At 41.1% G+C, this 22500-nt stretch overlaps 1 protein-coding gene across 3 annotated transcripts in view; it reads left to right on the forward strand.

Annotated features, from left to right (window-relative positions):
• Nucleotides 1-22500, forward strand: part of LOC144040578 (uncharacterized) — a 50307-nt gene that overhangs the window by 25465 nt on the left and 2342 nt on the right. The window contains exon 1 of one of the 3 annotated variants that reach the window (XM_077554881.1): nt 17643-22500. This exon is cut by the window's right edge and continues 30 nt beyond it. The exons of the other annotated variants lie outside the window; for them this stretch is intronic. The gene's annotated coding sequence lies outside the window, so the exon portion shown is untranslated. Of the gene's footprint in view, nt 1-17642 lie in introns of those variants that run through there. 3 annotated transcript variants of the gene reach the window in all.

The raw sequence follows: 22500 nt of genomic DNA on the forward strand, positions 1-22500 counted from the left end.
GAGACCTATAGAAGGGGGTGGACTTGGTCAAGCGAATCAGAATTACGGCAGGCCAAGACTTTCTTACTCCGTGGACTGGGCAATCAAATAATGCTAAAAGGAAATTTGCCAGTCATGGCAAAACAGCCACCTCAATTTACATAACAGTACTTGTAAAATCAGCAGCCAGTTGGAGGGGATGACAAGCTCAGATCTCTGTTCCTACATTAAAGCCAAAATGTGACGTTTATTTGTGTCATATTGAGGGACACAAGTAGCACTGTAGCTTTTAAAACAAAGTTGACAAAAAAGTTGTACTTTTCTATAGGGATGCACCGAAATGAATTTTTTTGTCCGAAACCGATAATGAGAACTGCTTGGCCGAAAACCAAAACGCTGAAAAAAAATATCATTGCATTTATTATAATTATGATATTATTATTAAATATTCAGGCCTATTTAACACGGGCATTTTAACAAAGCACAATATAAAAAATGCGTCCACACCAGACATCAGAGACAAGTTGGCGAATGGTACAAACCAAACGTGGGGTGAGCAACGGAGCATTTTCTGGCGGTGCAGTTGCACTTTATAGTCAATGTGCAGTAGTTCACACCGGTGGGCACGGATGCGTGCGGTGCCGTGCGTATGACGCATTTGTAGGTTATTTGGAGCGGGACACGGTGTGGCGCACTTGAAATCGGCACATTCACATATTCACCAACGTTTAAAAATAAATACTTTTCTTCGCACCAGCCAATCGACTTTGGGAACGGACTGCAAAGTCATACACGGCGTCCTGTACAGATCTGTAGTCAATCAGAGATAGTGGTAAATGTTTACTTGTTTAAAACTGTCGCTAGCAATAGTACTAACATTAGCTAAAGTATTTAGCACGGCCACCAAAATGCAAGTGAAAAAGGCGCTGAAGGAGAAAGAGTGGCTCACCTGTGGTGCAGTACTCGGCAGCGCTCTCTTTTTTTGACATACTGTAGTTTACCAAGTGACCCTCTCCTTCTCCGGTGTGCACAATGAAGCTGCCATTACTCACAAACAGCGAGCAGCAAGGCGGACACTCACTCCCGTGTTTGGTGTTTAATTCAAACAGACACTTGCTTGCAGCGTTTTTTGTGTGTTTTTTTTTTGTTTGCCTCACCACACCATCCTCTTTCGGCCATATTCTTTCGGCTTGATTTTTATTTCGGCCGAATGCCGAAAATGTACATTTTTGCCATTTTCGGCCGAAAATCTTCGGTGGCAGAATATTTGGTGCGTCACTACTTTTCTACTTTACTAACACATAGATTTACCTTTCCAGAAGTATTTGATTCTAGGTAGAAGTTTTTCACATTGATTCCAAGGGAAGAAATATGGTTACTTTTGTTAACTTATACAATTAAAGCAAAACTTTTTAAGTTCTTGGTTTATGTAAAAAATAATAATAATAAAAGAAAAAAATAAATATACTGTATATGTAACGGGAAAAAATCGTAAATCGAATTTTTTGCTAAAAAATTGGAGATTTTATTTTTAGGCATAATCGCCCAGCCCTACACCGAACCCTATAATGCATAGTATGAACAATTGTTAGGGAAGCACGATAATTATCGGACCAATGCTTATCGGACAGATAATGGCAAAAAATGCCATCACAGTCATTGGTCCAATAACAAAAAAACGAACAGATAGAGGAGGCACCTCAAATACACAGACATTGGCTACTCTTACTTTAAGACAGTCACGTAACAAGTCTGTGCTGCTAGACGCAAGTAAAGGCAGGTTAAACATGGCGCGTCCATCTCCAGTGTGGGCTTTTTTTTCTTCTCAATTTGGGACAATTACCCCGTAGTTGCAATTTGCAAAAACTGGTTGACTGGACATCAGTTTAACAACGGACATATTGACATCTGAGGCCAGTCCAGTAAGTATGCTCAGCATTACGGCGCAATGGCTGGACGAGGATTACAACATGCAAAAGACGACACAATGTATTCGCCAAAGTTGTCGCCTTAGCACACTGCAACAGCGGTCTGCAAAGATTTCGAAATTGTGGAATGTAAATAAGACAATGGTACACGTCTTAAGATGACCAAAGATATTAGTAAAGCTACAGCAACAGGGGCTAAAGTGATCCCAGCTATCCAAGTTTTAAAGTGACAAGCAGAGTGAAGACTGCACGCTTTTAGAGGCCGTTAACAGGCATTTTGGTCACATCGAGACATTTCCCATGAATTATCCCTTTTTCAAACTTTTTATATTTTTGTTTGATCTGTGGGATTTTTTGGAGTTGTTTTCCAACTGGTCAAATCAGTAGTCTCCTAAATAAAAGCCCAATTGGGTATATGCCACGGACATCCGTAAATTACACACCTATGCTGTTTCGGTTACTCTTTGCGTCATATATAGGCCCTGTTCCAATACTCACACTTCCACTCCTGTGCCCCTCAGGCTAAATTCCACGCATTTCCGGCGAAAGTAACGTGTACATTATGTAGTTTAAAGACCGGGGTGGTGGTCCCCCCTTTTTAAGAAGGGGGACCGGAGGGTGTGTTCCAACTTTAGACGGATCACACTCCTCAGCCTCCCAGGTAAGGTCTATTCAGGGGTGCTGGAGAGGAGGGTCCGTCGTGAAGTTGAATCTCGGATTCAGGAGGAGCAGTGTGATTTTCTTCCCGGCCGTGGAACAGTGGACCAGCTCTACACCCTCAGCAGGGTCCTCGAGGGTGCGTGGGAGTTCACCCAACCAGTCCATATGTGCTTTGTGGACTTGGAGAAGGCGTTTGACCGTGTCCCTCGGGGAGTCCTGTGGGGGGTACTTCGGGAGTATGGGGTACCGGGCACCCACTCTGACATCAGTCGTGCAGGGACCGAATAGCCCGTCTATTCGGTCCCTGTACGACTGATATCAGAGTTTGGTCCGCATTGCCGGCAGTAACTCGCATTTGTTTCCTGTGAGGGTTGGACTCCGCCAAGGTTGCCCTTTGTCACAGATTCTGTTCATAACTTTATTGGACAGAATTTCTAGGCGTAGCCGAGGCGTTGAGGGGGTCCAGTTTGGTGGCCTCAACATTGCATCTCTGCTTTTTGCAGATGATGTGGTGCTGTTGGCTTCTTCTAAGCCGTGATCTCCAGCCTTCACTCGAGCGGTTCGCAGCCGAGTGTGAAGCGGTTGGGATAAAGATCAGCACCTCCAAATCCGAGACCATGGTCCTCAGTCGGAAAAGGGTGGAGTGCCCTCTCCGGGTCGGGGATGAGATCCTGCCCCGAGTGGAGGATTTCAAGTATCTTGGGGTCTTGTTCACGAGTGATGGTTGGTTAGAGCGGGAAATCGACAGGCGGATCGGTGCAGCGTCTGCAGTGATGCGGACGCTGTATCGGTCCGTCGATTTACCGGTTGATCTACGTTCTTGCCCTCACCTATGGTCACGAGCTGTGGGTCGTGACCAAAAGAACAAGATCCTGGATACAAGCGGCCGAAAAGAGTTTTCTCCGCAGGGAGAAGCTCGGTCATCCGGGAGGGACTCAGTGTCGAGCCGCTACTCCTCCGCGTTGAGAGGAACCAGTTGAGGTGGCTCGGGCATCTGGTTCGGATGCCTCCTGGACTCACACGCTGGAGAGACTACGTCTCTCGGCTGGCCTGGGAACGCCTTGGGATTCCTTCGGAGGAGCTGGCTGAAGTGGCTGGGGAGAGGGAGGTCTGGGCTTCACTGCTAAAGCTGCTGCCCCCGCGACCCGACAGACTAAGCCAGAGGTGGGCATCGAGGGCCGCAGTCCTGCAGGTTTTGCGTGTTGCCCTTCTCCAACACAGCTGATCTATGATCAGCTCATCAGCAAGCTCTGCATAAGCCTGATAACGATCCTGTTGATTGGAATCAGCTTGTGTTGGAAGTGAGAAACCTACAAAACCTGCAGGACTCCGGCCCTCGAGGACCGAGATTGCCCACCTCTGGACTAAGCGGTAGAAGATGGATGGATGGATGGATTGTATCTTGGCCAAACAATATGTGACTTCTTCTGTCATATCATATCTGACCTCTTGTAACCAAACAACCGCCACACGAGAAATGTAGCTCCCACTTAAGCCACTAAAAATACAGTTCATTCTCCACAGTAGTCAGAAGCTGCTTCAGGTTCTCTCCTGAACAGTAGATAGTTGTGTCATCTGCAAATAAGACACTTTTGAATATTTTTGAGATACAGATATCATTTATATACAATATAAATAATTTGGGGCCTAGCACAGACCCTTGGGGGACTCCATAAGTAATCTTCAAGTGTTTTGATTGTATATTGTTAAACTGAAGTACTAATATCTATTATCCAAATAACTTTTCATCCATTTATATGCCAAACCTCTTACGCCATATATTTCTAATTTATTCATTAGTATAGAATGATCTATAGCAGTGATCCCCAACCGTCGGACCGGGGTCCAGACCCGGACCCCGAGAACATTTTATGTGGACCTCCAAGCATTTTTTGTTTTAAAGTACGATGATACGTTAATTCTTAACAAAAGCCATTTTTGAATAGGCGCGCGCGAGGGCAGCTATGATTGAACCGGGGTCCTTTGACCGGCAGTATGCTCTTATTTACATGGGACAGGCTTTACTATGGGAAAGTGGGTGAACTATGGCGCTGTCTAAAGTTAGAAAAGTTGACTCTGAAAACCGAGTCTCTAGAGATGAGTGGACTGAAGCTTACGCTTTCATTTTGCCAGCAGCGAGTGCTACAAGGCCAGTGTGTCTTATATGCACCGAGTCTGTTGCTCTTGTTAAAAGCGGCAATATCAAGCGGCATTACGAGACAAGACACAAAACCTTCGACGCAAATTACCCGCCAGGATCAGCGACGAGGGCACAGAAATTACATGAACTGAAAGGACAGTATGAGCGTGCAACACGGGTAATTGCACAGACGCTAAGAGCACAACAACGAGCATACGAGTGTTCACTACGTGTGCAGTGGATTTTGGGCAAGCACAAAAAGCCTTTTAGTGACTCCCGAATGCTCAAAGAGTGTATGGAGGCGATGACAGAAACGCTATTGGAGGGAAAAGAGGGACAAGAGGGACAGCAGCTTAAACAAAAGGTCCGACAGATTCCACTATCATCCACAACTGCAACAAGAAGAGCCGAGCTGCTATCCGAAGATGTGCAGTCCCAGCTCGACAGCGCCATTCAAAGTGCCCCATGCATCGCATTAGCTGCTGATGAATCAACTGACGTGAGTGACAATGCACAACTTTTGGTATATGTCAGATTCTATCATGAAGAGAGTAAAACATTTGTAGAGGACATTTTAGGCATCACAGCTTTGAAAACACACACAAGAGGAGAGGACATCTATTTAGCCATAAAGGAAATGCTTACACAGAGGGAAATAAATCTAAAAAATGTTGTCTCTATCACTACTGACGGGGCACCATCCATGGTGGGACGAGAAAAGGGTGGAGTTACTCGACTGAAACATGACCACCCAGAACTCTTGTCATATCACTGCATTATCCACATGGTTGTCCTCTGCTCATCAGTGTCAGAGCACTATGGAGATGCTATGAACACCACCAAACTAGTTAACTTTCTCAGGGCTTCATCATCTCACCAGCAATTAATGTCACCTGTTGCACTTTAAGTGAAATACTTAATCACAATGTTAATGTTTGTACAAGAGCACACATATTGCACTTCTAGGCAGTATACAAATATAAGAATAGGAGTTAGTTAATGCCCATTTTTGTTACACTGTGATTTACATTCAAATATATTTGCACTAAAATGAATGAAAGAGAGTAAGTTAAACAAGTTGTATTATTGTCAATGTAACAGCACGTTTGCAATTTAATAAAAGAACATAAAAATGAATTATCGTCTGAATGTTGTTGCATGTTCGGACCCTGGTCTACTAGGCTGATGGAGTTACTGGACCTCTTGCCGGTTTAGTTGGGGACCCCTGATCTATAGTATCAAATGCTTTTTTAAGTCTATAAAAATTCCAACAGTAATTTTTTTAATCTATATTAGTAGATATTGCTTCTACGAGCTCCATGACTGCCATTGAGGTGCTCCGTTTTTCTCTAAACCCATATTGATTTTCACTTAAAAGCTTATGTTTTTCAATAAAATTGTCCAGTGTATATGAAAGTATATTTTTTTAGAATTGTTTAGAACTGTGGCAGCAGTGATATTGGTCTATAATTAGTGAATATATGTCTTTCTCCATTTTTATGAATAGGAACAACTTTTGCTATTTTCATTTTTGATTAAAATATAACGGCTTAAACAACAAATTACATATATATGTGAAAGGTTGCACAACATATTCTTTAATACTTTTTACTAATGTCAAATCAATGTTGAAGCAGTCAGTGGACTTTTTACTTTTTAATATTTTAACATTTAATACTTCTGTATCATTAACAACATTAAGCCTATTTCATGTTTGTTTCTTGGCTCAGGGATTTCTTTTGCCAAATTACTGCCAACATTAACAACATACTCATTAAAATCATTAGATATGTCTGAAATTTTTTCAATAACAATATTTTTACCCTTCATAAAATATTCATAATGCCCTGGATATTATATATTTCTCATGCTTTTTGTGGATTATTTGCCTTTACTGAGTTTTAGTGTACAACTTGTCATGTCGTAAGTATGCAATTTCTCCCCTCTCTCTTGCAGCTATCAGTTCAGGCATCAGCTCTTTTCTTTTCCTTTTTAACAGAATCTGTATAGTCCTCATTTATGAATTTTTTTGCTCCCTTAAGATTCTTAGCTTTTTGTCGAATAACTGATTTATCCTTAAATCTTTGCCGCTTCACTACCCCCGGCCTTGGTCTTCCTTGTCTGTCTTCACTAAATTTTCCTGTGCGATGTTCCCTTTCTATATCAACTGTTGTATGAATTTTTAGGTTTTCAGTTATCACTTTCATAACATTTCCCTCATTCTCAGTCCATGACTCTCCTGGTGACTCTGGAATTCCTTCAAAGGTTAAATTGTTTCTCTTGAACTGTTCTTCCAAATAATCCATTTTGTCAAGACAACCAGCATACTATCACATAGTTAAAAAACATCCGAGAGTAGACCAGAGTCAGAAGCTATGAGGATGTTGTTGGTGATTTTGATGAGCTGTTTCAGTACTGTGGAATGGAGGGACACCAGATTAAAAATGCTCATAGATGTTATTTGAGATGAGATGGTTCTGATGTTGGGTGGCAACAGACTTTTCAAGAATTTTGGAAATTAATGGAAGGGTGAAATGGGTCGAAGGTTATTGAAGTTGGTTGGATCTAGGCCAGTTTTTTTTTTAGTACACACTGTCCCTCGTTTCATCTTTCGCGGCCTCGCTGTTTCGCGGATTTTTTTACAGCGTGCTTTTTTTAAATGTTTTTTTATTTATTTTTATTTTTTTACATTGTATGCACACGCCGTCCATCGCCGCCATCAGACGGCTCAGCGCACCGCACTGGTCACAGCACTTGAGTGGAGTTTCGGGGGCAGCCCCGCGGTCAAAATGGGTTTACGTGTCCTGCCTCCTATCTTAATTAATTTCACTTAAAATAATTCATTTCACTTAAAAGCACCTTTCAAGATCCTCAAGGACCCTGTACAACAGTTAAAAACTAAATTTAAAACTAAAATTCTACAGATTAGATAGAATCAAAATAAAAAAGCTAAAAATAAAGAAGCAGTGTAGTTTAAGGTGTGTAGGCAATCTTGGAGCGGTGGGTTTTTAGTTTGGATTTGAAAATGGTCAAGGAAGGTGAATTGCAGAGATCAGGGGGCAGAGAGTTCCAAAGCTGAGGAGCAGAGCGGCTGAAGGCCCTGCTCCGCATAGTACTGAGGCGGACAGGTGGAACAGTCAGATGAATCGAAGAGGAGGATCTGAGGGTGCGAACTGGAGTGGTAATGTGGGAGGAGGTCAGACAAGGTATGGAGGAGCGAGGTTGTGAATGGCTTTGAAGGTAATGAGGAGCATCTTAAATTGCATGCGGAATTTAACCGGTAACCAGTGGAGTTGCTGGAGAACAGGTTTGATGTGATGGAAGGAAGGGGTTCTTGTAATGAGACGTGCAACTGACTTCTGGACCAATTGGAATTTATGTAGGGATTTGTGTAGGAGTGATGTTATTGATATGTTTATGGAATGATAAAGTGCTGTCGAGGATGACACCCAGACTCTTAACCTGAGGGGATGGGGGAAACTAGGGAGTGATCAACAGGGATGGAGAAACTGTCAGCTTTGGATAATGTAGATTTTGTTCCAACCAGAAGAACCTCTGTTTTGTCACTGTTGAGCTTCATGAAGTTGTGGGTGAACCAAGAGTTGATTTCGGATAAACAAGCAGTAAGGGAAGGGCGAGGGAGTGAGATGCTAGGTTTGCAGGAGAAATAGAGCTGGGAGTCATCCGCAAAGCAATAATTAAAATTAATTGTCCGCCCAAAACCATGCAGTCGTTCCCGTTGACTGCTCAGCGCGTCATGCGTCCACCACCCGCCCCCCCATGGTTCACTGCTCAAGTTGAGTTTCGGGGCACCGTGGCAATGCGGTCCCGGTCAAAATGGGTTTACGTGTCCTGCCTCGTATATTCATCATTAAAATTGTCCGTCCTGAACCAGTTGTGTCCGTTTGAAAATACTTGGTGTCCTGAAGGTCTTTGGGCAGCCCGGAGATAAAGGATCGACAAATGCCGGATTTTTACCCGGGATGAGAACCATCGCCGGCGGGACAACTTTTGGAAAATCCTCGGTGTCCTGGAGGTTTTTGGCCGGCCATATCTCCCCAGCCCTACGTCCTACCGGGGACATACAGGCATCCGCGGATTCGTCTCGACAAAACCTTTCCAACGGTGTATGGCCTGTCGCCTTACGACCTTGCCCGTTGTGTTCGCGACCTGGAGATAGAGGCCCGACAGTTTCCCTAATTTCATGCCCAGGAACGCTCCAGGGTGCGTCCTCCACCGCCCCATGGCTCACCCCTAGATTACACCGCATGCGTGTGCATTGCGGATCCGCTCTGCCGATTTTTTTTTTTCATTTCCAGTTTGTTCATTTTAAACCAGCTGCATATGCGCTGCGGATCGACTGCCGACCAGCTTGTCGTGCCGAGACCGCTAGATAAATAGACCCACACAGGCAGGCGCCGGCCACCAGGCAGTAAAGCGCTCCGAGCCTGGAAAATGGATTTCTCAGCCTTTTATCATCATCATTAAAATTAAGAGTGTCATTTATAACAGCTGTTTTCTTGTGTGCGTTTTTTTTTATTACTATTTTTATTTTTATTTAACTCTTTGACTGCCAACCGTTTTCAGAAAAGGGATGCTGTGGGTGCCAGCTGATTTAAGCATTTTGACTGATCTTTCAAGGTCCACAGAAAATGCTGTTTGGACTATGGAAACACACATACTACTAAATGAAAGATTGAAAGTTTTTTTCTACCTTATTCCGTTTTTCAGTAATCAACAATAAAAAATGCTTAGTTCATACCTGTCAACCTCTGCCGATAACTGCCCTTATAAATGATTATGATTCCCCTTACAAACCCCAAAAAAACCTTACAAACACCGTACGACGCATGTTTACTCGCGGTAACCAGACAGTGTAATAGAAATAACAAAGGTAATTTGCATACAAAGTCTTTTATTCAATTTAAAAAGTTTACAATGCAATAAACTGTGCCTTCAGTGCTTCCTATTGTAAGCCAATGTGCATGATTTAGCAGACTTTATCTGCTCTAATGAGGGTCTCACTTGTGAGCAACACTTGTCACAGTTCAATTTCATCTGTAATAAAGAAGTAAGAGTGTCTGTTCCCATTGTCTTTCTGTACTCTGTGTGAATTTTCCTCACATGGCTGAAAACCCGCTCGCTATCAGCATTACTGTGAGGAAGGCTGAGTAAAATTAGATACATCTTTCTCATCAGTGGAAAGCGATCCAGCCCCAAACCAGTTTTCATTTTGAACACATGAGGCCAAAATGTCTCTGGACGAATTGGTTGTCCATCCTGACTTTTCTGAGGGAGAAGATCATCAGGTATTAGTTGATAGTCTTCCCATTCATCTTTTAATTGTTCCTGATCAAAGTCTGGTGTAAACCTGTTTGCAAGCTTAACAATACTTGTGTAATCCAACATCTCTCTCTTTCTTGGGTCCAACACCACCAAGTCACTCAGTATTGTATTCTCAAATGGAAATTTTTGTATCATTTTAGTTACAACAGCCTCGTAGAAGGAGCGAACAGAGGAAAAAAAAGTTGCTTGCATGGCTGGTGTGATGCTTTGCCTGATTTCATCCTCCTCATTGGTGTCTTGGAAGAGGGCCCTGGTGCCCAAGCCAACAGCAAGCCTGCTATCTTCATGCTGCAGGCATCTGTTTGTATAATCAACTGCCAGCAGGCTATCAGCAGATTTGACATGTTCCATTTGCACAAATTTCACCAAGAGTTTCTTTAAGAGTCTTTCCATTTCTGGTAGCAAATCTCCAATCATACATGCCTCTGTTTGGAACACAATATTGAATTGATTTATTTGAGGCAGGATGAAGCTGAGGAAGTGGAGTGTGAGGAGAGTAACAGGGTCTTGAAGTCGATCATGGATGCTTTTCACTTTACCTGCCCTTTCAACATCCGCATGGCTAGCGAAGTAGCTTTTGAGTGCTTCGTACTGAGACAATGTTCTTTCAACCTCTTTTTGCAGAGACAACCATCGTGTCGGACAATGCTTTAGGATTTTTTCTTGCTCGGAATTTGTAAAGTCCTGAAACTCTTTAAAATCCTCAATTCGTTTGGAACTATTTTTAAAAAAATAAAATATATCCACCAGCAAGTCATCTATGTTTACTGGCAATGTCTTCAGTCCATCTTTGACACACAGATTGCCAAGATGACAAATGCATCCAACACTAAAAACAGCCCCATTTTTTTCTTTTATCCTAGACAAGACAGAGTTTTTCTTTCCAACCATGGTGTTGCAATTGTCGCTTGCAAATCCCACAACCTTACTCCATGGAATGTCATTTTCTTGTAAAATGTTGTCAATAACGGCAAAGATTGATGCTGCTGTGCCTGATGCCAACTCTGGTAAATCGAGGAGTCTGGTATTTGTGTTCTCCCCATCAAAGAAGTGAGCTAACACAACAAGTCGCTTTTTGGTAGTACGATCATTGCTTTCATCAATCATGAGGGTAAATGGGTGAGTTCTGCAGTACTGAATGACGTCTTGGGTGTAGCCACGTGCAAGGCTCTCCTTAACAATCATCGTAGCCTTGGTCCTCCGACATGCAAACTCCTGCAAAAATATAATATTAAAATATAAAATTTAAATTTTTGACACGGTGCCATAAATGCTGATTCATTGTAGATATGAATTATACTAATAATAATAATAATAAATTACCTTAGCTGTCTGTGAATCCGGAAACATAACTTTCACCAAATCCGAGAAGTGGTCCGCAGCTGTGAAAGCAATGTTGTGCTCAGCAAGAAAATGGCAGAAGAGAATTTCCGCATTTGTCGTTTTGTGGGATGCTGCAGGATTTGCGGTAGAGACGAAGTGCTTGGTTAATGGGACATGTGAATTGGTTTTTTTCACATTCTCCACGTGTCCGGCAGTTTTAAAGTGGCTCTTCAGATCGTAAAATCCACTCGCAGCAACTTTCACGTCTTTATTGCAAGGGACACAGAATGAGAATTGAGTGCCTCTTAACGATGCTTTAATCCAGCCAGCATATTCACCTTGAAGTAACTCCCATTCTTTCTGGTGTCGACCCGATCCTTGAGTTCTTCGTTTCTTACTAGGTGGCTCCTCCATGCTTGCTTCCACGATATTTACTCTATGTATATCTACGCATGCGCATGTCAGCGCATTTTTTTTCCCCGTACAAAAGTCGGTGTACGGCGTACATGATTTGAAATGGTAAAAAAACGTATAAAATACGTATAAAACGTACAAGTTGACAGGTATGTTAGTTTCACCCAAATGCTATTTTGGTCCAAAATACGGAGAAATCAAACTTTTTGTGAAACAATATTATTTCATGCACTCTAGTGAATTTGACACCTTTTTTTCCCATGAATGATGCCACAAACACCTAAACAGTGCTTTACTTCTGTAAAACACTACCACCAACAATGAAAAATAGTTTTTTGATAGCAAAATACGTTTATTTACATTCAACAGTGTAACAATTTGATAAAACAATTTGGCAAACTATTTACAAATGTGTGCAACTGTGGTACTATTTACAATTGTGTGGATGTTTCAAGTACAGTTTTTCTTTTTATGTAACACTCCCCTGCGTGCAAGGGGAACGCAGCAGGATCTGCACAACAGATAAGTTTCACTGCGATTGCCCCTTCGCGTGCAGACCCTACACTTTTTTGCCGGCCTTTTTTTCCGGGGAGTAGCAGGTATATACTGCAGTGTGTGTTTGGCCATGTTGCCATCAAGTCTACTCTCAGGATCATGATACGGTGACCTGGTGTTACGTCTGGCTTCCTCATGTCCTTCAGTTCCTATACCGGGTGGTAAGAGATGTTCTGATCAATCTTATCCACTCCAGTGTCTTCTCCGTGATCAGACTCTACCCACTCCTCCGATGAATATGCATTGGACTCGGGGTACTCTTCATCGTCCGACTGAACGTCCGCCTGTGCAGAAGTGCTCTGTTGTGCACCGTGTTTTCCGGCGTTAGCATCGCTAGCCGATGAGGCTTTACGACGTGATCATAGCCGCCGCGTCAACGCTTCACCATCATCATCATCGTCGTCATCAATGTGCTCTTTAGCATTGGTCGATTGGACAGACCCAGAGGGCCGATACATTATTATTCAGGTGACTATATTTAATAAAATATATACACTTGGTAATTTATATGCCCCTAATAATGATGATCCGGCCTTTTTCCATGAATTTTTCTCTCAGCTGTTTGATTTAGCAGCGAACTCTACTATTATTATTGGAGGAGACTTTAACACAGTCTTAAATCCATTAATTGACCGTTCTAATAATACAACATGTAGACGATTACAATCTACTAAAGTAATAGGGGAATATATGGATGACTTTGGCCTCGTCGACAGCTGGAGACTTAAAAACCCAAATAAGGAATTTACCTTCTTTTCCGCTGTGCACCGGTCTTTTTCAAGAATTGATTATTTTCTTACAAATAACTCTATTGCTGATAAAACTGTTACAAAAATACATCCTATTATTATTAGCGACCATGCACCAGTCTCCCTTTCCCTACAAGTTGATTATACCTTTAAACCACCACCGACATGGCGGTTTAACATCTCACTGCTAAACGACGCAGAGTTTGACAAAATTATAAGAAAAGAATGGGCAGACTTTTTGGAAATAAATGACTCTCCAGACCTATCGCCATCTCTTCTCTGGGAAACTGGGAAAGCAGTAATTAGAGGTAAAATTATATCATATTCATCTTATAAAAAGAAACAGGATCAAAAATCAGAAAAAGACTTGGAAGATAAAATTAAACAACTGACGGATGAGTACGCAATAAACCCAAATGACCAAATATGGACTGACTTACAAAATACAAAAATACAGTTAGACGATATGCTAACTAAAAAGACAGAATTTATAATACAACAATTGAGATATAACAACTTTGAATATAATAACAAATCAGGTAAATTTCTTGCAAACCAACTTCAACGCAATCGGGAAAAAGTCTCTTATAACGGCTATTAAAGGGACAACTGGTGAATGCACACAATCACCAGAAGAAATTAATCACATTTTTTATAACTATTATCGTAACCTATACTTAGAAACTAACAACCCTAACCCTGAGCATATTGAGGCATTCCTCAGTAGCTTAAATATACCTCAGTTAACTACTGAATATAAAGACATGTTAGATGCGCCACTTACTATAAACGAGTTGTACAGTGCTCTAGATAGTATGCCTAATGGCAAAGCACCTGGTCCGGCTATATTTTTAAGCACTTCTGGTTAATGCTTGCTCCACTATTCTTAATAGTAGTAACAGAAATTAAAACTAAGGGTTACATACGCCCACACATGAATACAGCAGCAATTAAACTTTTAATAAAGCCAGAAAAAGACCCCACCCTTCCATCAAGTTACCGTCCGATTTCACTAATTAACACTGATATTAAAATTATCACTAAGGCTTTCACATCTAGACTAGAAACAGTAATCTCGACAATTATTCATAGCGACCAAACAGGCTTTATTAAAGATCGGCACTCTACTAATAATATTAGGAGACTCTTTAACCTTATTAGCATGTCACAGCGGCATGATAAAAAGGCAGTTATTATATCATTGGATGCAGAAAAAGCTTTCGACAAAGTTAACTGGTCCTTCCTCTTTGCTGTTTTAAATAAATTTGGCTTTGGGAAATCATTTATCCACTGGGTATCAGTATTATATGATTCTCCAAAAGCTACAGTTACTACTAATGGGATTATATCTCAGAGCTTTACTTTACAGAGAGGCACAAGACAGGAATGCCCACTATCCCCTTTATTATTTGCAATATTTATTGAGCCACTTGCATTAGCCATACGCCAGGAAAGAAGGATTCAAGGAATTCACTCTGGGGTAACAGAACATAAAATTAATCTATATGCCGATGACATCTTACTTTATTTAGAAAAGCCGGCTACTTCGCTAGGGGAAGTATTTAATTTAATAACTAAATTCTCACAGTTATCAGATTGTTCTATTAAGTGGACAAAAACAACACTTCTACCTATTACAGAAAATTCATGGAACCCTGCAAGCCAGGACCCACACTACTCATTTCCTATAGGTAATTTAAAATACTCAGGCATAAAAATCTCACCTAAATTAACTGATTTAATTCATTTAAACTTTTCTCCACTTCTGGATAACATTTATAGTGACTTGGAGCGCTGGAATAATCTTCCTATTTCTCTAATAGGACGAATAGCCACCATTAAAATGAAAGTTTTACCCAAAATAAACTATTTTTTCTCAATGATTCCATTTAAACCTACGGCTAAATGGTTCCAGTTGTTGGACTCAGCCGTAACAAAATTTTACTGGAATAAAAAAAAAGCAAAGATTAGTCTATCTACTCTTCAGAAAAGTAAATCCAAAGGTGGTCTAGAGGCACCAAATTTTATGTACTACTATATAGCTAACCAGCTACAATATATCGTTCTATGGGCACAACCCAACAGAGACACTAACTGTTGGTTGGAACTAGAACAGAAGGATTGTAATAACCTCAGACTTCGAGATCTACTCTTTATTACAACATCGATTAAGCGTCATAATTGTTTTAAAAACCCAATGATTTCCGCCACCGTGACTGCCTGGTGGAAGGCCCTAGAATTGACAAAAGCCCAAGTGTAGCCCTGTGGACTTTCTCCCCTATGGCATAACCCCGACTTTCAACTTAACAACCAACCATTTCATTTAGCTGTGTGGGAGCAGAAAGGAATTACACATCTCCACTATCTCTTCTCAGATAATATGTTTATATCATATACATCCTTGCTCCAAAAATACAATATAAAAAATGGAAATTTTTTACATTATCTACAAGTTAAAAATATGATAAAGAAAAAAATTCCAACACTTCGGGGTACGCTCCAACCGCCTGTTTTAGCTAAAGATATTAACAAGCTTTCTCCGACAACAACAAAAAAACTTTCAAAAATATATAAGTTACTTTCATATACTGATAAAATGTCTTTACCCATCTCGAAATGGGAGACAGACTTGTCTATAGCACCAGAACCTGACTTTTGGATTCAAGTTTGTGAAAACGCATTTAAAATGACAAAACACACAAATTTACAACTTATCCAATATAAAATTATTGACAGAACATACATTACTCAATATATGATTAAGAAAATGGGACTCTCAGACTCCGACATTTGTCTCCAATGTTTACAAAACACTACAGACACTTATGTTCATGCTTTATGGTTATGTACTCCGGTTATGTATTTCTGGACTAAAGTCTTAGAAAAACTTTCCGCTATTTTGGACTGTAGGATACCTTTATCTCCAAACTTGTGTTTGCTAGGTGACCTAACAACAACTGACTTACCACATAAACAATTTCAATCTACACTTGTAGCCCTTACTATCGCTAAAAAAACAATTCTTGTTAACTGGAAAAATAAACAAACTCTGAATATCGACCAATGGTCTAACCTCCTCATAAATCACATTTTAATGGAAAAAATATCTGCCTCAAATAAAAACCAAATATCAAAATTTATAGAAACATGGTCTACGTATATAGAATTTTTTAACCTAATTCTGGTTACTTAATTCTGTCTGTTAGCGAGAGCCACTACATCGTGATAACTTACATTGATGTTTCTGCATTTGGCAATTTATTATTATATTATATTATTAGTATGGGATTTTTTTTTAATGGGCTTTAGGTGAACTGATGAATACACACACGCTCGCACGCACGCACGCATGCACACACACACGCACATACACATACTCACCCACATAAAAAAAAAAATATATATATATATATATGTGTGTATATGTATATATATATGTATATTTTTTTTTTTTAAAAAAAAAGAAAAAAAACATTTATTAAATTTTTTTAATTTATTTGTTTGTTTTTTTTAAAAAAAAAGGAGAGCAATGATGATGTCAAATCGAATGAACAATACTGAGCTCTCCTGGAGAAAAAAAAAAAAGCATTGGTCGATGCTTTTCGTCTTTGAAAAAAATGCTCAAGTGTGAGCTGCTTGCAACTGGTCGCCATTTTCGCTTCTTCAGCCATTCTTCCCTCAACACTCTAGCTCCGCTTCACGTCTTCTACTGACGCCTACCCGATCTTGTCCAAAGAGAGTCATCGCTGCCATCTAGTGCCCAAAAATAGTCATTATACTAACTCGATCTGCTTGATACTTTCTCCACCTGTTTCCCCAAAAAACAAAAACATAGTTAACGTCTTTTAACGTTTTTGGCAGCCCTCATTTGGATTTTACTAAACGTTATTAAACGTTTTTGACAGTCAAAGAGTTAAATTAGGGAAACTTTACAAATGGATCGCCGTTATATTTTTGTTTCTCAAAGAAATGTTTTGGATATTAGTTTAATTCTATTTTATTGTTATTATTTTAAAATCTACAAAGGTTTGAACACAGAATGTATAGGCTTACAGTATTTAAAGAGATACAGTATGTGAGAAAATGTTAACGCCTATCAAGAAAAGTGCATGTATAGTGTCGTGAGGTGTTGGCCTTAAAAAGTATAAATTGAAAAAATAAAGTATGAATGAAAAAACATTTAGAATAAACGGAAAAATATATACTGTGCTGTATGAGTAAGTAAAAAAATAATTTACTTAAAGAAATTACTGTAAATGAAAAAAAGAACATATATGATGAATGAAAAAGCATTCATAATAAACTAAAAATCATACCCAAACGAAAAAACATATATAATAAATGAAAAAATATTTATAATTTACGGAAAAAAATCAAATTAACACAGATTTCCATTGTCGCGTGTAGTTTTTGCAACGTAACACCCGCAAGAAACAAGGGAGCGCTGTAATGGTGTAATAGAAGCATTTTTGAGAGAGCGGGCATCAATACCGGTAAGCAGGGAAGAATGAATAAAATTAGTGATGAAAGGGGCAACTGAGGAGAGGCAGGATTTAACAAGTGTTGTGGGAAGTGGATCAAGATGACAGGTTGTGGGTTTAGAGTTGAGAATAGGGGTGGGTGATACGGCCTAAAAAGTATATCACGATATTTCAAAGAAATTTGCGGTGACGATATTTTTGACGATATTGTAATAATTTCTGAACAATAGATTTGTGATTGGTGCTTCGGAATAATAGCACTTTTATTGCAGCACAATATTTAAGCCACCTTTTTTTCCACAATTGAAATGTAAACAAAGTGCAAATATAGTAACCGTAATGGAATGAAATGGAAATAAAAACAGACCAAGTGGTGTTTACCCTGTGATGTCTAATTGTAACATAACAGCTTATAGCACATAAAGCACATTTGCAAATACAAAGAAACCACAAACATTCAGAAATCAGTGGCAAATTGAGTCAAGACAGACCATCATTTTCTCCTGTGTGGTTGATCCTCGTGTTGTAGGGGAGGGGGATATCACTGTAGCAGCCAGTTTGTATCGTCAAGCTTTGTACAGTATTGTTGAAAAATGTTTTTCCCCTGTGATTGTTTAGGCAGTGGTTATTTTGCCATAATCGGCAACCCTCCTGCGAGCGTTATTTTGCCGCGAATGTCTCTGATTAGTCAATGATCAGAATAGCGAGCAAATGCAGTGATTGCTTGTAGACATTACTAGCCGATATGAAGTTTGTGCATGTTTACGCAGCTGCGCGACAGCAACGCACACGCATTCTCGTCGATAGCACGTTAGCTTAGCGGCCGACAACTAGATGACGAGTTACCGTTTACGGTAAAATAAACACCACTGACTGTTTATCTTGGCCTAACAATAAGCGACTGCTTCTCCAACCACCGCCTCCACACGATGAAGGTAGCTCACTCCTACTTTGCCGAGGACGCGACAGAACTGCCTCACACGCTACAACATTGTTTTTATGCAAGTGCGAACGACATACGTACGTCCAAATGGACACGAAGACGTATAATGTTACGCATTACATCATCACGTTAATTTCACAATATTTTTTTTATGACCCAGAAAAATACACCGGTAATATTGTAGAAGATATTATATAGGGCATTGTTAGTTGAAAATAAGCTTAGAAATGGAGTGGATGAATGGAAGAGTTAAGTTTGAGAACAGGATTGCGAGGGTGAGAAGTCTGGCGGTGAGATCAGCTGAAACCGGACATGTAGTCAGATGTGGATGAATATTACTGATTTTAGAAATGAAAAATGACATGATTGAATTACAGGTGTCGGTGGAGTGCATGTGTGGGGGGATGGAGTCAGGGCGTTTGGTGATATTAGAGAGGAGAGAAAAGAGATATTTGTAACTGTTATGATGTGTTTGAATCAGTCCAGAGTAATAGGCAGATTTGGCTGAGGCGATATTGTCCTCGTAAACACTTAGCTTTTTGTGCATTTCTTTGTGAATAGGAAGTACAGTTTGTACGTAAAGATGTTCCAGTTGTCTTCCTTGAGATTTGAGATGGCAGAGAACTGGTGTGAAGCAAGCAGGGAGCAGAATGGGTAAAAAAAACTGATGTGATTTTCAGAGGTGCATGAAAATTCAGGAATGAATGAAGATGAGTATTGCAGTGGGAAACAAGGTCATCTAGGGAGCTGTTGGCAGTTGTTGGAGGAAGGCTGGTGATGTTGGCAGAGGAGGTGTCAATGTTGATGTCCTTGATGTTGCGGAATGAAAGGGTTCCGGTAAGGGTCAGTTTGGACAAAGAGAGTTGAACATTGAAGGTGATAAGAAAATAGTCAGTGTAAGGATGATAATGTGATGTGCAATCAGAGGGAGTGAAGACAGAGCAACAGAGTAAGTCCAGAATATGACCCTTATATGTGTTGGTAAGTGTATATGTTGTTGTAGACCGAAACTATCTAGACAGAATGTTTGTCTTTTGAAAGTTGATCAGTGCTATTGTCCATGTGGATGTTAAAATCGCCTAGGATGACTACGTTTTGGGCGAGAGGTGAGTGAGGAGGTCTCATTGATAAAATCCTTGTTTTATTTTGGTGGGCGGTAAGAAGTTACTAGAGCGGTAGGAGATTGGCGGGGAAGTAACGAGGTACAATATTCAAATGAGGAGAATACGGGGCCAGTAGTTGAGACAACTTTTCAGCTGGCACGGTGGAACAGAGTGACACCTCCACCCCGACCACTAGCCCGTGGTTGAGGAGCGTAAACAAAACCAGCTGGAGTAGAGTCATTAAGTGTGACGAAGTCGTTCGGGAGCTGCAAATTTTCCGTAACTGATAGAAAATCCAAATTGTGGTCGGCAAGTACATCTCTGATGAAATGCCCCTTGGTGGAAAGGGAGCTGATGTTGACTAGGCCAAATATGACTGTGGTGGAGGTTTTGCAGGTAGGAGGATTTGCCGCTTTGGCTAAGATAGCCAGGTGACGGTGATTGCTAGTCCGCCGAGGATGGCGGATGTGACGGGGAGTAGTAGACCACGTTGAGGTAATGAGATGAGTCATTGGGAATTGATTTACGGCGAGATCCTCTGTGAATGTAGCAGCGACGGAGCTGGTGTGCAAGGAATGCCGAACACAAACGGGGGAAGTGGAGCAGCAGAGAACCCGAAATGCCGGCGTTTCAAAGCTAAATGGCGGTGTATTGATGGAATGTATCGTATGAGTTGGAGAGTGATAAACTGCCTGCAAGCCAGTAAATTATGGTCTTGACAGTCAGCATGGCTCTGCGTGACGATAGACAGGTGGCAATCCAGAGGCATACCAGCGCGATATTACAGGTAAAATCCAGGCGAGTCGAATCCAGTGACAATCGGAATACAAAATTATGTATCCATTATCTATCCATTACCTGACCACTTTTTCTCACTGTAAATTTAATTTTTTTTTTTTTACACAGTACACTGCCATAAAAACAAAATAAATATGCTTACTGAAGGTGGAGGAGTTATTGAGTTGAGCTCATGTGAAGCTGCTGCAACGTTCTCAGGAAAGTATGTTTTCCCACTGTCCGTGAAGTGCACATGAATGTGATTGGCGCATATTATGAGTCAAGATGGTGACTGCCGAGTCAGATTCAAGTGATTTCGAAGCTGAAGAGATATTGTTTGTTTTGCTACTACGCCAATAATTAAGACGACTGAGGGCTGCTTCTCATGAATATCCTCCAGGAGAGCCTCCGAAATGTATTCACAGTGTGCTGCCATGAAGAGTGTGTGCGCTGTGACTCTTGTGCCGTGCATCGCCTGACAGGGAGGAATTGTGCAAATGGCGCGGTGCTGCTCAGCAGGGTTGCAGGAGAGAGGAAAACTATAGTACATACTGTACCGTAATGCATGATGTGGTCTGCACTGTGCATTTAAAAATATTAACTTGGGAGCAAAATATGGCTTTTATGGACATCAGTCAGCCCTTGTTTGTATCTGCGAATGTTCGTAAGTCGGATGTTCATAACTAGAGGACTACCTGTACTAGGGGTGCAATGGTACTGGTAGGCCATGGTACGGTCCGTACCTCGGTTTTTGGGCCTCGGTTTCGGTACGTGATATGTGCGTAAAGAGAACTTTTTTTCCCCAAAGAATTCTCTTTATTTTGCTTGTCAGAAAAAAATGCATTGTGCAATGACAGTTTTAACACTATATGGTATAAAATATGTAAACAAAATAATAATAATAATAATAATAATGATGATAATAATATACAAAAAATCCTGGAAATGAATCGCTGGAGATGCTTGTTAATGTTGCTCGTGTTTGCTTTAACCCATTTTGGCCAGGAGCGCATTATTTTCTGCCTTTGGGGCCGGGAGTGCGTTTGTGTCATTTGTTTTGTTTAGTTCTCGGTTTCTTGGTGGATGGGGTGCATTGGAGTGCACGACGCGGGAATGGCGTGGCATTTCCCGGAGTCTTGTTCGGGTGTCCATGGCCGGCGCGGATTCGCGGGAGTTGTGGGCTGCGCTGGGTGCTTCGAGCCAGTCGGTTGACGGCTCAGCGCACCGTCTGTCACCGTCATTTGTTTCATGGCTTCCGCAGGTCTGTGTCGGCCACAAGCGTTTGAGTGGAGTTCCGAGCGATGCACCGAGGCCCACGTCGCCTTCACATGTGTGTGTTTTGATGCTTTTCATCAGCTGGGGGACCGAGGGTTGGTCGGGGCAGTGCAGGGTGACGGGTGCGCTTTCCCTCTCCCGGTCAAAATGGGTTAACGTATGGTGGGTTTCAAGCAACGTTTACAGACAGTAAAATTTCTCTTTTCACTCCCCCGTCGTTTTATTCGATAACGAAGCCGAAATTATTCCACACGGCTTCTTTAAACTTTTGTGTCAACTCCGCTGCTCGGCGCTTACCATTTTGTTTTTGCCACTATGTTCTTTGTGAGGGGGTGAGTGGGCGGAACCGCACGAGTGATTGGACACTAGCTCTTTTCTGCAGCAGGTTGTCTCCGCTTGTGGACACTGGACAGGCACGCGCACACACAGTGGCGTGTAAAGCATCATTACAAAATTTGTTGCGGTCCATTAGTGCGTATTGTCCCATGCAGGGGGAACCGAATGGTCCGGTCTAAGAACAAGAACCGTTGCATCCCTAACTTGTACCCCATTGCGTGTTCAGCGTGTCTCAGTTCTACTATTGGGAAGGGCCTATATGATGCAACAGTAACCGGAAACAGCGTAGGTGTGTGACTTACGAAAGTCTGTGGCATATACCCCATTGAATAAATCTTATATGATGTGCATAGACTGACGTATTAATATAAACATACAGTGAGTTCAAGTTTGCATTTGAGTGCAAAGCCGCACAGTGGGGAGTCGGCTGACTGACAGACGGAAAAGGCAAGGAGTCTGAAAAAACTTTAGTGTCGATATACAGGTAGTAA

Source organism: Vanacampus margaritifer, chromosome 20 (genome assembly GCF_051991255.1).
Source record: "Vanacampus margaritifer isolate UIUO_Vmar chromosome 20, RoL_Vmar_1.0, whole genome shotgun sequence".
In the NCBI taxonomy this organism is placed as follows: Eukaryota; Metazoa; Chordata; class Actinopteri; order Syngnathiformes; family Syngnathidae; genus Vanacampus; species Vanacampus margaritifer.